Source organism: Gymnoscopelus braueri (assembly GCF_963280865.1).
Source record: "Gymnoscopelus braueri genome assembly, chromosome: 18".
Lineage (NCBI taxonomy): Eukaryota > Metazoa > Chordata > Actinopteri > Myctophiformes > Myctophidae > Gymnoscopelus > Gymnoscopelus braueri.
The window spans coordinates 14,342,792-14,357,137 of NC_137618.1; the positions used below are offsets into that span (position 1 = coordinate 14,342,792).

The 14,346-nt window shown below is 41.7% G+C and overlaps 1 protein-coding gene across 3 annotated transcripts in view; it reads right to left on the reverse strand.

Moving 5' to 3' along the window:
- The window catches only part of adarb1b (adenosine deaminase RNA specific B1b), a 190,627-nt gene that overhangs the window by 100,531 nt on the left and 75,750 nt on the right, over nucleotides 1–14,346 (reverse strand). For all 3 annotated transcript variants that reach the window (XM_080412741.1, XM_080412740.1, XM_080412739.1), the window contains exon 3: nucleotides 9,369–9,432. The gene's annotated coding sequence lies outside the window, so the exon portion shown is untranslated. The remainder of the gene's footprint in view (nucleotides 1–9,368; nucleotides 9,433–14,346) is intronic.

Here is a 14,346-nt window from a genome sequence, read left to right on the forward strand (position 1 = left end):
AATGTATATATTGAAAGATTTGCACGAATTTTCACGATATTTAATTTAAAAAATAGCAGATCTACAAGAGAGCTTGTACTGTATATCTGCAATTTTTTAATAGCCAAGGTATAAAATAATGGCTATAGCTAAAATCTAAAATGAAATGATTTTTTTTAACACAGATGCGTTAAAAAAAAACGTGTGCACTTGTGCATCAGAGTTGATTTTGACAGCAAGTTTTTATTTAGTTTTATTCATAGTCTTTTGAATACATTTCCATTTAGTTTTAGTCATATTTTAGTCATCTGAAATGTTTTTGTTTTTGTCTAGTTTCAGTCGACTAAATATCATAAGATTTTAGTCGACTAAATCTACAGTTGATTTAGTCGACTAAAATGTATTTTGGCGGTGCCTTGATGGCGTCGTAATGGCTGATTTTACACTCGGTTGCATGCTGAAAATAGCCGACCTACAAGCTCACAACGCGTCGCAGCGCGACGCGTTGTGAGCTTGTAGATCTGCTATTTTCAGAGCGCAGCACCTGAGTGCAACCAAACATAAAATGACTTTTAGTTCTACTGGATCTCTTCCCTCGCTAACATTTGAGTCTAGTTTTTATTTGTTGACGAAATTGTCAATATATTTAGTCTTAGTTTTAGTCACCATAGCTTATTTATTATTTAGTTTCTATTCAGTTTTCGTCAGTGAAAAAAAGGTAGTCGACCAACATCTTTCGTCATAGTTTTACTCGACGAAATCAACACCGGTGCAGGCATACCAATTGTGCACAAACAATGCAGGACTCTAGACCAAGGCTGGCACTGACATGTTCAAGGCTGCTCAATGGCTGTGTTTACATAACTGTGCCCCAGTGGGGCCACTCATATAGTGGTGTAACGATGACATCATCACTCATCATCACACAGAGACAAATTAATTTTAGCTTCCAAATAAATCACAGTGAAAGAGCAAGGCGATATAGAAACGGAGAGAGAAAACCCCCCCCCCCCCCCCAAAAAAAAGAAAGAAAGCAAAATGAATGAGTGGAACTAACTGCGTAACAAGGATACAAAGTGATAGCACGGTGAGTTTACCCTGGGCTTGAGGCGTTCATAATGATGCAATAACATGATAACATCACTGCACACATTCACATGCCTTTATAAATAAAATAAAACTGGAGAGAGAGACACAGAGAGAGAGAGAGAGAGAGAGAGAGAGAGAGAGAGAGAGACAGACGGAGAGAGAGAGAAGAACAAAATAAATGGGATAGGGCTGCAACTATGGATTATCTTCTTATCTTCTTTCTATTGCTTTTTGAAGTCGAATAATTCTTTAAATCGATCAAACCGATTTGTGTGATATTTTTTGACGCACAACAGTGTCTCGCGAAAATAAACCATTTACAAGCTCACAAGCTTGTGTGTCGTGAGCTTGTAGATAAAAGCTGTTTGTTGTAGCAGCAGCAGCCGTTGGAAGCAGCTGGTTAAAACGCAGCCGTCTTGACATGAACAGACAATGAGGTCATGGCCTGTCATGACTGTTGTTTTGTCTTTCTTTCTTTTTTTTATTAGTCACCAGCGCCTTTTAAGGCTAGTTGCTAACTCTGGCTAGTGCCTATTTGCAAGGAAGTAGTGCTTTGATTAGCATTTAGCCATTATGGCGCTAATGGGGCTTTCGGAGGTCTAGCCTCAGGGGCAGAAAGAGAGAGAGAGAGAGAGAGCGAAGCTCACCTGGTAGCTGCTATAGCTCTGCTCTCCTCACTTTCAACCTCGCTCCGTCGACCCTGCCGACACACAACGCTGGCTGCCTACCCCCACCCCCTACCCCCTACAAGATGGAGGCACACACACACACACACACACACACACACACACACACACCAGCTTCGGCTCTGGGGAGAGAGATGGAGACAGGGGGCAGCAGGGGGGGGAGAAGGTGCAGTCATCCACGGCGAGGGAAGCAATGATGCAAAGGGGGGGGGGTGCATAGTCTTCAGGGGAGAAGTGTCTTTTTAACAACACCCCACCACCAATGTTCTGGACAAAGACACCCAATGCAGAGGGTCAGCTGCAGGGTTTTGATTTTACTTCATTTGAGTCAAACATACATGGGTGCACGGTAAACTCTGTTTACTGAGTTTAACCCATTAAAGGCCTGAGGTTCCGATTCTACAAAATGTCTTTTGAATCCCAACAGTTTTTTGAAAAAAACGTATGTTGCTATGTCAGTGGTTCTCAAACCTTTTCATGACAAGGACCCCCAAAATGTATATATGTATTTGGCCGCGGACCCCCCATCTCAAAATATGTTTTTCCAGGGACCCACCAGAAGCAAAGATTTGAGTTACAAATGTTCGCTTAAAAAATATGTATATTCAAAGATTTGCACACATTTTCTTGATTTTTCAAAAATAGCAGATGTACGGTACAAGCTCGTGAGTGCCGCGCTACGAGCTTGTACATCTGCTATTTTTGAATAGCCAAAGTGTAAAATAATGCTTTTTAGCTCAAATGAAAAAATGACACAGATGCGTTCCAGGTCTTAATGGGTTAACTCAGAGTGTACAATTCGGTTAAATTACGTACACTCTCAGAATAAACGATACATCGACACAGAGGATTTTATTGTTCAAGGTTCAAGGGTTTCTTTATTGTTAATGAGGCACAATGTTAGCCTTTCCCAAGCTTATTGTTCCGTTCTCTGGCTAGAGTGTGTTCATATGCCTTTATTGTCCAGGGTAAGTATCTACTGCCAGTGGCACTGAGGCTATACGAAGCCACTCGGTAGCATATTGTGTACTAAACACTCCATTTGACTGCTTTTGAAATTTCCGGGCATTTCCTGCATGTACTGTAACATTCATGTGGAATCCATTTGATTTGTCGCTCTCTCTCTCTCTCTCGTCAATTTTTCATTTCTTGACTGAGAGGTCTCTGGCAGACAACTGTGCGCGACAACGTGCACATATGTTTAACAGCGGGTTAGGTCTGCGATTTACGCATACGTTTGGCAGGGGGAATTACGAAAGAAAGCACTCTGCCAATTTAGTTTTTTTCTTCATTACATTCATGTTATTAATATGAAAGTAATGATATTATAGTTACCACATATACCCTATATACTTTGTTTCCCCTTTTTATTCCCTCTTCTTAAAATCTCTTCACCGAAAATAGCCAAAACCTTGCTGAATGTTAGCCTATTATGACAATACCCAGGAAAGGGACAATACACAAGGGTTCAAATGAATCTATTCATACGGTCATTCACAAAACCACCTGCCCCACCCCCATCGACACACACACACACACACACACACACACACACACACATACATTATTAGGTCATGGAGGCAATAAACATCACTGGGTCGTTAGTCTAATCAATACTCATCTCTGTTAGATCACTGAAATAATTAAAAGGATACAGCACCTGGTAGAATCATTACTCTAGAGTGCACAGCGCGCGCACACACACAAACACACACACACACACACACACACACACACACACACACACACACACAAACACACACACACACACACACACACACACATGAATGAGAACCATTTCCAAAAGGTCCCAGCTGGCGGGTCTGGCACTAGTGACTAACATGCTGTGTGCACAGGTGTGATGCCAATATGCCATGTTTTTGATAACAAAATCCATTATATTAAGAATTGATATAAATGAGAGAAAATGGAAGCGTGTCAGTGAGTGTGAGTGTGAGTGTGTGTGTGTGTGTGTGTGTGTGTGTGTGTGTGTGTGTGTCTGTATAAATCAGGTTCTCTGTCTGTCCTTCAGTGACCTAATGGAGATTGGTATCGATGTGATCGTAGAGTTTGTGTGTGTGTTCACGAACACAAGGTCTATGTGTCCAAATTTGAACATGACAATATAGGCTGCATAACAGCGTTCTTATCCACTTGAACCCTAGCATCCTTATTCTGGGCGTATCGTAATAGGCGAACATTCGGCCAAAAAAATAGGTAAAGAGATTTGGTGTGGAGAGAAAAAAAGGAGGGGGCAAAGTACACAGCGCACTGGAGGAACCTGCTGGTCCATGAGATATACAGGGTTTAATGTGGTGGCTGGGAGAATATGGATCGTTCCGGAGAAAATGGACAACCAACGGTTGTCAAGAGACACAGATTCATTATAAACTGCTGACAACCACAGGCAAAACATAATCAAAGGAGCCCCACCAACATGTGCCTGACAGAACCAATAAGTAAAACACTATCACACACTTATCGCGGTGGGACAGCTGATTTAACCCATTAACTCATTCCCTGCCTAGAACGTAAAAAATTTAATTATATCCAATTACCAATTCTGCCAAGAACGTAAAAAACTTTCTTTTTTTTTGACCCAAAGACCAAGGAGATATGATTTTTCGAAGATCTAGACTCCTATCCACTTCCATGTTAACTTAAAACTTAAAAATTCTGTATCTCGGCTCCTGAGTACTTTTTTTTTTTCAATGAAAAATCATTGAAGTGTGTCATTTTTAGATGTCTTTGGCTATTCAAAAATAGCAGATCTACAAGCTCATAGAGCGGGACCGAGTGCCGCGCTATGAGCTTGTAGATCTGCTATTTTTGAAAAATGGTAAAATTCGAAGCAAAATCTTGGATTATATATTTTTTTAAAGCGAACATTTGTAAAATATTTAGTTCCAGGAACTGTCCAGGATGTCCGCCAAAAAAAAAGGGAAAAAATCAAATATTTGCACAACTTTTCATGATTTTTCAAAAATAGCAGATCTACAAGCTCGTAGCGCGGCACTCGGTGCCGCGCTATGAGCTTGTATATCTGCTATTTTTGAATAGCCCAACAAAATCTAAAAATGACGTTCCCGGTCTTAAAGGGTTAAAACAGCTTGAGAAACCGCAGGTGATTGGCCAGCTCTTTGAAGAGACACCATCTCCGTTTGTCCCGTTTGTCCGACAGATTGACGATTTATACTTCGTCATACGACAGTGTCACGCGCCGTCGAACATACCTGATCTACAAGCCGACGGCGTGTTGCAGATGTGACGCATTGTGGGGTTGTAGATCTGCTATGTTTGGTGTGCAACACTGTTGTCCAATTAAGCATAATTAGGCAAGAGAAGTGTCCATTTGGTAGTTATTAGATGAGAAGCACATAATGAGTCTGGTTTCTCATATATATCTCCATATCCACTACTGCTAAAACTCTGTGGTTCTTTAGGCCACACTATTCATACATCGTTTTAGAATTTCACTGAGTTGTATTTTCCACAGACAAAATGTGGCTTATTTACAATGTGGGGATGTGTGTGAGACAATGCACTTAGTGAATAAATTACTGTCTTTGTACTGGCAGACATAATTATTATCTATGGACATTCAGGTCACTTGCAGGCATTATGTGGCAAGATTATTGCCATTCTACCTTTAATAATAACCACTTTAACGCCCCTATTTTGTCATTATAAAAACTACATAAAACAATATAAACAAACAATATGAAACTAGCAGATCTACAAGCTCACAACGCATCGCATGATCCGTCTGCAGTCTGTACAGTAGAGCTTAAGTGGTTAAATAACAAGTCATTTCTGTTGAACACAGAAGGTGTCAGAGCTCACACGGTAGCTGCAAAAATGTCATGTTTAACCTGTGAGTGATTAGCCTGCCACCTTTCTCTTAACCCTTTCAATCCGGGAACACATCTGTGTCATTTAAAAAATGTATTTGGCTATTCAAAAATAGCAGATCTACAAGCTCATAGCGCGGCACCGAGTGCCGAGCTATGAGCTTGTAGATCTGCTATCTTGAGAATTTGTGCAAATCTTTGAATATATACATTTTTTTTAAGCGAACATTTGTAACTCAAATCTTTGCTTCTGGGGGTCCCTGGGGGTTTTTACTAACAGTATGTCCAACTTTTCCATGTCAAGGACCCCCAAAATGACCCCGGACCCCCATCTCAAAATATGTTGTTCCAGGGACCCCCAGAAGCACAGATCGGAGTAAATCGTTTTTGCTTTAAAACATTGAATATTCAAAGATTTGCACACATTTTTTAAAAACAAATAGCAGATATACAAGCTTATAGCGCGGCACCTCGGTGCCGCGCTATGAGCTTGTATATCTGCTTGTAGATCTGCTATTTTTGAATAGCCAAAGAAATCTTATAAAATGACACAGATGCGTTCCCGGCCTTAATGGATTAATTGAAGAGAAGGTGTTCAGTCCAGAGCTTCAGAATGCGTTCTGGAGAATCCATCCCCCAAGGAGGCATAACTTGCATTCCAACAGACGTTTTAGCATTCCGGTCAGGACAGAGAAGTCGGGACGTCTTTGGGGAAAGCGAAATAATAAGTGATTAGGATCATTTGACATGCTCGTTTGCTATGCTGATCCCCGTGACGAAACTCGGCAGTTATTTTTTTTTCGGCGGGGTTCATTTCACAGCAATTTATGCAAATTCAGTCTCACCCAAGCTAAGTGTATAATAGAAGATAATTGGCTGGCTAGTGGAGCTGGGATTTATTTTGGCTGGGGAAAGTGAGAGAATGGCATGGAGAGAGGCTGCTTTCAAACGGAGACGTTGGGGGGGGGGGGGCTAGAAATATGACATTGGGCATACGAGGACAAAGCAGTCAAGATGACAAATGACTTCGTCTGGAAATGTATTGGCTTATCAATTTCATAGGCTGATACTTTGCCATGCAGCACGGATTCAATGTTTAGTATTAAAGAGAAGGAAAAAAAAACACCACCCACCTCACAGCGAGACGCTATTTATACTATTTATAAAATTCATGGCGCAAGCAAAAATAGCAATAACTTCACTGTGGTATTCACATTAGTGTGCAACCTGCCATCTCACACCTTTACAGCAAGAGCAGATGGACATCTGTGAAGTGGGGTGTGTGTATGTGTGTGTGTGTGTGTGTGTGTGTGTGTGTGTGTGAGTGCGTGCGTGCATGCATGCATGCGTGCATATAGAAGAGGACACACTGAGATGGGTTCGGGAGGGATAGCATAGCTTGTGGTTGTAGGTGAGCATCAACATGGAGAACAATCTGCCATGGTGCTCTGCTATGGGTTCAAACCAAACACTTCATGGTCTTTGTTAGACATGACACAATACAAGAAAGACTAGAGGAGGAAAATGTAGTTTAGAACCATCTTACTAGGGCTAGGGCTATTATGGACAACATCAAATATCATCATTTCTTTTACCTTGATATCGTTATCGTGACAATATTGTCGGTACAGTATGACTGGTGCTTTCACAAAATCGCGAACAGTCAAAAATACGAACAGTCAGGCAAGTTCAGAAAATGACATCGCTTTACTGTAATGCAGCCTTTAAAGCCAGGGAAAGATCAAACTTATGCGCATATCATGATATCCAAAATCTCAGACAATATTATCTAGTCTCATCTCCCAAATCGATATACTGCAATATCAATATGATGCCCCGGCCCTGACTGAAATTATGCTCCAATAGTGGACACCGTAACCAGAAGGGCGGCGAGCCACTGGGGGGGGGTTGGCTGTGATTTGTATTAGCTTGACAGATGCCTGGCAGAAACAGATTGGACAGTGTGGTCATCTGCCAGGCAATAAGCATGGTGGCATTTAGCCCAGGGGTGACTAGCCAAATGCTCTGCATTAGTTAGCTTAGCACAGCCTTGTGTGATGGTATAATTAAAGTTTCTCCCCCCCCCCCCCCCCCACTCTTAGGCTATGAGAGATGGCACCATTTTCCTCAGAGACTAGTTTTTGGTGGTTTTCCACCTTTTTCATATCAAGGTCCATTATTTATTCGACATTTGAGCCATGGACCACCGATTTAGCCTCTCAGACACAAAACGTAGAATATTTTGTTGTCGTTGGATACGATTTCGTCCACAATTCCATGCTGTATGGATGTTGGTACCAATAGGAGAGACAACAGACAAACGTTGTTCAAAATAACAATTACTTAATTAAGTAATGCAGATGTTTAACAATAATTTAACTCTCGAGAGCGTAAAAATGAAAACCAAATGGACCCGTAAGGTCTATAAGGGTCCATTTGGTTACCAACTCTCCATCATTTAGCTGGGGACCACCTGGAACCCCCCCTCAAGGACCACTGGTGGTCCCCGGACCACCGGTTGAGAACCACTGGGCTATACAGCATCAGTTAGCGAAGCTGAGAGACACAGCGATGAATGCTAAGGGTTATTATGGCTCCTCAACTGGTACACGATTACTACAAGCTCCAAAATCTCAGGAGGTCACGCTCCGAATCCAAGAGGTCACACAAACCACCCTCCTCGATTCCTATACCTGAAGTTAGTTCAGTCTCCACTCCACCACTAGCTGTTCACGCAATGCCTTGTGGGTATGACACTGCTGTTTCAGTACAGCTACTACGTAAAAGGTTATGTTTTTATCCAGAGGTCTATAGTTCATATTTTTTGGGGGTACGGCAAGCCTTAGAGAGGGTCTTATGAGGCCCTAGCCACTTATGTACAAGTCGTTGTGTAGCCTAGCATAGATCGGCACTACGACCAGTGTTGCCAGATTCTGTGAGAGAAACAAGCAACCAGGTCTAGAAAAACCAGCCCAAAAGAGGCGACTATGGGCCACATGTGCACTTTAACATATACATCAGCTATTTGAAAATAGCAGATCTACAAGCTCACAACGCGTCGCGATGCGACGCGTTGTGAGCTTGTAGATCGGCTATTTTCAAATCAAATCTTGCGGGGAAATTACAACAAGCAGATCTGGCAACCCTGACTGCGACGTCCTTGACCGCCCTTCCATTCTGCTTGGGTTCCCGCAGCAGTCATTGATGCACACTGACTGGAAGAAATCTGCCATGTGGTGGTAGGGGGTTGTTGCTAAGCTCGATGGCAAAAAAAAAAACACCTGGAGCGTACCCAAACAGCCCCATGCATGCACAATATGCAAATGTCAGGTTTTTGATATACTAAAGCATCTCATCTCCGTTTTGGGGGATTCTGCAATTTGATCTCCTCTCAGCCGCCCCGCCCCGCCCCCCGCCTTCCCATTTTTCTCGCTCCATCTCTCTGAACAGCCTCCCAACTGTTTGTTCTCAGACTGTTTGTGTATTTACTCGGGCGGATGACAAGTTGGAGCTTCAAAAAAATGTGTCTTCAACTAAGGTCATTTCGCTTGAGCTCTTTCCCCAAACACTTGGTATAAACAAAAAAAACCTTATTTGAAACTAACTGGTACAACTATAGTGCTCTCTATTTCTGTTCAATGGATGGCTCCATACAACGCAATTGAGGGGGAAAGAAGAAGAAGAAGGCCGTTCCAGGGATTCAAACATATATATACTCCGACTGGCGGCTTGGTCACAGTTCTAGGATCAAACGTGTGCTTACCTTATGAGAAGTACCAAGGAAATGAAGTTATTCTTCGTCTTTGTCACTGATGCTCCTAGCGCTGCTGTAGAGAGAGAAAGAGATTGAGTAAGAGAGACTCTTGTAGCTCCCTTGATGAGTTTAACAATCATTTTATGACAACCACTGTTGCCATTAAGCTGTTCTAAATTTTAGGTTTTTACGATTTCACATTGTGACTTGATGTCAACTGGCGTGATCCATGAAATGGGAAGGTGACAATTAGAGCCTGGCAGGTTTTAGAGTCCTTATCCACCGATTACCAATGTTTTGACTGATATTTTGTCAGGAAGTGGCACATTTTTAAATCAATTTGAAAAACTGGCCGCTGCAGTTCATTGGAGCGACCTGTATCCACGGGCGCCATATTGGGAACGGGAGCCGAGCCTTCTAAATGCATTTATGTCCATTGAAGAAGTCTCTCCACTATTAAAAATCATCATAACTCCCTGCATTTTCAACCGATTTCAAGCGGGTTAAGTTTGTAACAAATGCCAGACATGGAGTTACGGATCCAGTAGGGAGTAGGCCTATACTTGGTTACATCGAAAATGAATATTTTCATACCAAAATACTTTTATCTAATCCAAGTCACAAAGCATTTCCGTCAGTCCAGTCACTGAAATAGACAATACATGAAATATGCAGGCCACCTTGCAGAATTGCCTTTTCTGTCTATATCCAACATCATGCTATTCAGGTCAGATCACATCTATAATCTATAGACGTTCTTTAGTCCAAACATTAAATAATAAATACCACAATGAAATAATAAAATCAGCAATGAATTAAATATTTATAAACTTTTTGGACCAAAAAACTTCTATCAACTTTGAAAGACTGAAATATTTGTATTTTTTTTATTTGCCGTTTTTTGTTACAAAAACAGCAAATACAAATGAAAATGGTTTGAGACACTGACAGTCTGTGTTCTATATTTCAAAATATAGAACACTGAAACCACAACACATAACACTCCAAGACAGTTGAAAGCAATTCTAACATCAAAGTCGCAGAGCAGTATAATCTAATGGTTAGTAAGTAAACAAATAAACAAACAAATGAATAAAGTAAAATAATAAAAATCCCTGGAAGATAACTATTTTGCACAACTTTTGGCCGTGTTGCCACTCGGAAATGTATAGTGTGGCGACGTGGTGAAGCCTCAATTAGTCAAATTAAGACTAATGACAACTAATGACAATAACATAAAAGGATGGCTGTTGAACACATCTTCGGCTGATATATTTGGGCTCTAGTGAAAAATAAATTGTTTCTGCTTCAAACTCACTCAGATAAATATCTGATTAGATGCTTGAAAACAGATGTTAAGATTGTTGTCATCAGCCTAATGCCTCACAGCATAATTTGTACATTAGGACAGATGATGACACCCACTAACATTGTAAACTAGCGACTCCTTATATAGCTCAACGAGTACAGCATAATGACACCGGCGGCACTGCCAGGGTTTAAGGGTTCAATCCCATGTGTAGCTCAATAGATCAAACCACAGCATTAGTGCTGCCAGGGCGAGGCATTCAAAATCTCACTGGTCCAGCCCACACTCAAGTGTGGGTATGAATAGGGCTTTGTGTAAAGCCCCATTGTAAAATGTATGCATACTTATGTTCAACCATTTTAGTATTTATTAACCCACATCACCCACTAATTCTGTTCTTTCAGGAGTTGATTTGATTTGATTTGATTTATTTGAAAAGCAAAACCACACGGTTGCAGCAGTTTTGAGGATTACACAAGAATGTCCTGAGACTTATTTCCATTGAGGTCCTCTCTCATTTAACACATTGAGTGCCAAAAAAGTAATATCACGTTTTTGAAAATACACCCTTGGAGTGCCATAAAAAACATAATATTACGTTTTTTCCCTAACAAATATTTAAAAATATTCCACAAGAGGGCGCTCTAACCGCAACTTAGGAATGATCCTAGGACCCTTTAAAAGGGGAATGGATGGATGTGACGCCATCCGCCCCAATGATGGGATCTTGAGGAAAAAGGTTAATATTTCCATATCTTTTTTTTTTGGTCAAAACAAGCCATTTTCGACGGGCGATCTCTCTGCAATGGCGGATCGCGGTAGAAATGTTCCAGTCGTTAGACGGGACCCTACCCCATCGCCCCGGACACCTTTTGTTTACATCCGGGTTGTGGCTTCTGCAGCTCTAAAAAGATCTGTACCCCGTTTAAAAAAACCTCTGGCACTCAATGTGTCAAAACAGTCAATAAGTTCCTTTTGGTTTGCATACAGTCCAAACTTTACAGCTAGAGACTCAGAAGGCTATTTTAGTACAGTAAGAGTATATTAGCCGCCCGAGGTAAATGTGTGATGAAGACCTGATTGCCAGAGAATATCACATATTTAGCACACACACACATACTGCAGGCATATTGCACACATACCAACACATGGAGAGACAAGCACACCCCACCTTCTCCATATTCACAGCCCTAATTATAGCTCGCCCATTAATCAGCCACAGCTGTAATTATACCACTTTCAATGTGTAATCTGATTGTGGTGGGGAAGAAGATCACACCACAGAAACTCTCTGCTGCTGGCCCATATAGGGGGGATGACGGGGGGGGGGTGAGGAAAATGGGTTTGTCTTTGATGTTTTGATAAGGAACGGTAGCCTAACCCTGGCATCCAAGGTTGCCAGATCTGCTTATTATAATTTCCCCGCAATATTCTATTTGAAAATAGCAGATCTACAAGCTCACATTGTGAGCTTGTAGATCTGCTATTTTCAAATAGCTGATGTATATGTTAAAGTGCTCATGTGGCTCATAGTCGCTTCTTTTGGGCTGGTTTTCCTAGACCTGGTTGCTTGTTTCTCTCACAGAATCTGGCAACACGGCTGGCATCCCACTTTTGACCAAGAATTAAAAAAAAAAGAATTTTGTTCTGAAAATAGCTGATCTACAAGTTCACAACGTGTCATACTTGCGACGCGTTGTGAGATTGTAGATCTGCAATTTTTAGATTAGATTTTCAAATGGTTAAGGGGTCTTGGTATACATCTATACTGTATCAAAATAGAAGAAAGAAAAAGACTTGGCGGTCAAAATCAGAGAAGAGATAAATGCGACCTTAAAATCGAGTCAAATTGGTATCAAGAGCTTGAATGGCACCTGCTGTTTGATGTGAAGAGTTCACACTGTAGTTAAAAGAAGAGCCACTATACTCCACATGGCAGAAGGGTACTTTACGACCGCAGCTTGAGTTTCCTCCCCTGCAAAAAGCCTCCAGTATTACAATTGCATTATTTTTTTCTGACAGTGATTTAAAAAGGTTTACAAAATCTAAAGTCAAATCAAATCATGGATTCTGAGAACCCTGACACCCCTAGCGTAAAAAAAAAACGGGAAGAAACCTTTGTCCGCAAGGCACATACAGCATTTTACCACCATTTAAAGGCTTACAATAGCAAAGAAATACCCTTGAAACTATAAGTGCATCTACCAATTCTTACCAATGGACAGCTAAATTAGCCAGCAGCCCCACCAGCTGCTGGTGTTATTTTAACCACACTGGTTATGCATGTGTATACAGCATCCACGACAGAGACCAATTAAATGTGAATATATATATATATATGTGAATGCTGTAAATGTAGCCTGTAGCAGGGCCTGTAGCTATTATATGAATTTGTGTGGTATATGTATTTGTGTGGACACCATGAAATCTGCATTACGTCTCGCCTACGTGAGTGAGTTGCCTGAACACTGCAGTACACTCAGCGCTTATTAAGGACAGCAGGCTATTATTCAAGGCTTGGTTTATTTTTACTGTGTGTGTGTGTGTGTGTGTGTGTGTGTGTGTGTGTGTGTGTGTGGTTCAAGTCAGGTGAAATGGAGGTTCGCACTGTGCATCCCAATGCGTTTGCCCCTGGCATCCGTGAATATGAAACCACTCACAAATATCTCGTCGGCATATTTATTGCCAGGCCGATATTGGACAAGACTAACCATGTCTCTCCCTCTCATTCCATCGCTCTCTGTCCACTCTACATGACAACGTTGATGAGCATTTATTAGATGCTTATTTTTACATGCATATCATTGCTGTCGGGAGGGTTAGATGGAAAAAAATAAGCTGTGTTCTAATGGATCTAATGTAGTTCTTTATTCACACGCTCTTGCTAATACGTTTCACTGGTTAAATAGTTATTTAACCCACAGACAACCTGGCGTCCCTATTTTGGGCATTATTAGTTTTTTACCAGCTTGCAAAGCACGCTGGTCTAAGAAGAGACTGAGTCAGGTCAACACTTTCTAGACACTTTCTAGACACCTTTTCATCATTGGCTGCCCTTTAAGCCAATGGGGATACTTTCCCATACTCTGAACTCCCAAGCTATGGTACTAGACACGCCTCTCGCCCATAGAGTTAAAAAATAATAGAGAGGGCACCCGAAATCCCCTCCCATCCACTTGCATTGAGTTGCTCACACAGCGCAATGGGCCGAAATCACCCCTTCTTCCGGGTTGTGAAAATGTGGTGGGCGAGGCCTAATTGGGGCTTTGTTTTGCGTCACAGAAGCGCGCAGCCCCGTGCGCAAGCTCGTGCGCACGCTCGTGAGTCGAGCCCATTGGTCGAAACCATTTTCGCTCGTTCGTGACAGAAGCCCCATCCGTTTTAAGCTGCAGTACCTATGAATGGCCAGCATGTCCATTTGGCTTCCATGAAACCACTGGGTTCTGGGGGCTTGCTCTCGCCTCTATGGCAGTGTTGCCAGATTCTGCAAGAGAAACAAGCAACAGGTCTAAGCCAATGGGGAGCCACTAGCAGTGTTGCCAGATTCTGCGAGACAAATCAGAGAAAACAGATAGCAAGCTGGTATACATGACTGAGTCATGTCTTGTTTTTATAGCAAAAACAGCACATGTATTATACATCTACAGGCTCAACATGCGTTGCGATGGGCTGCATTGT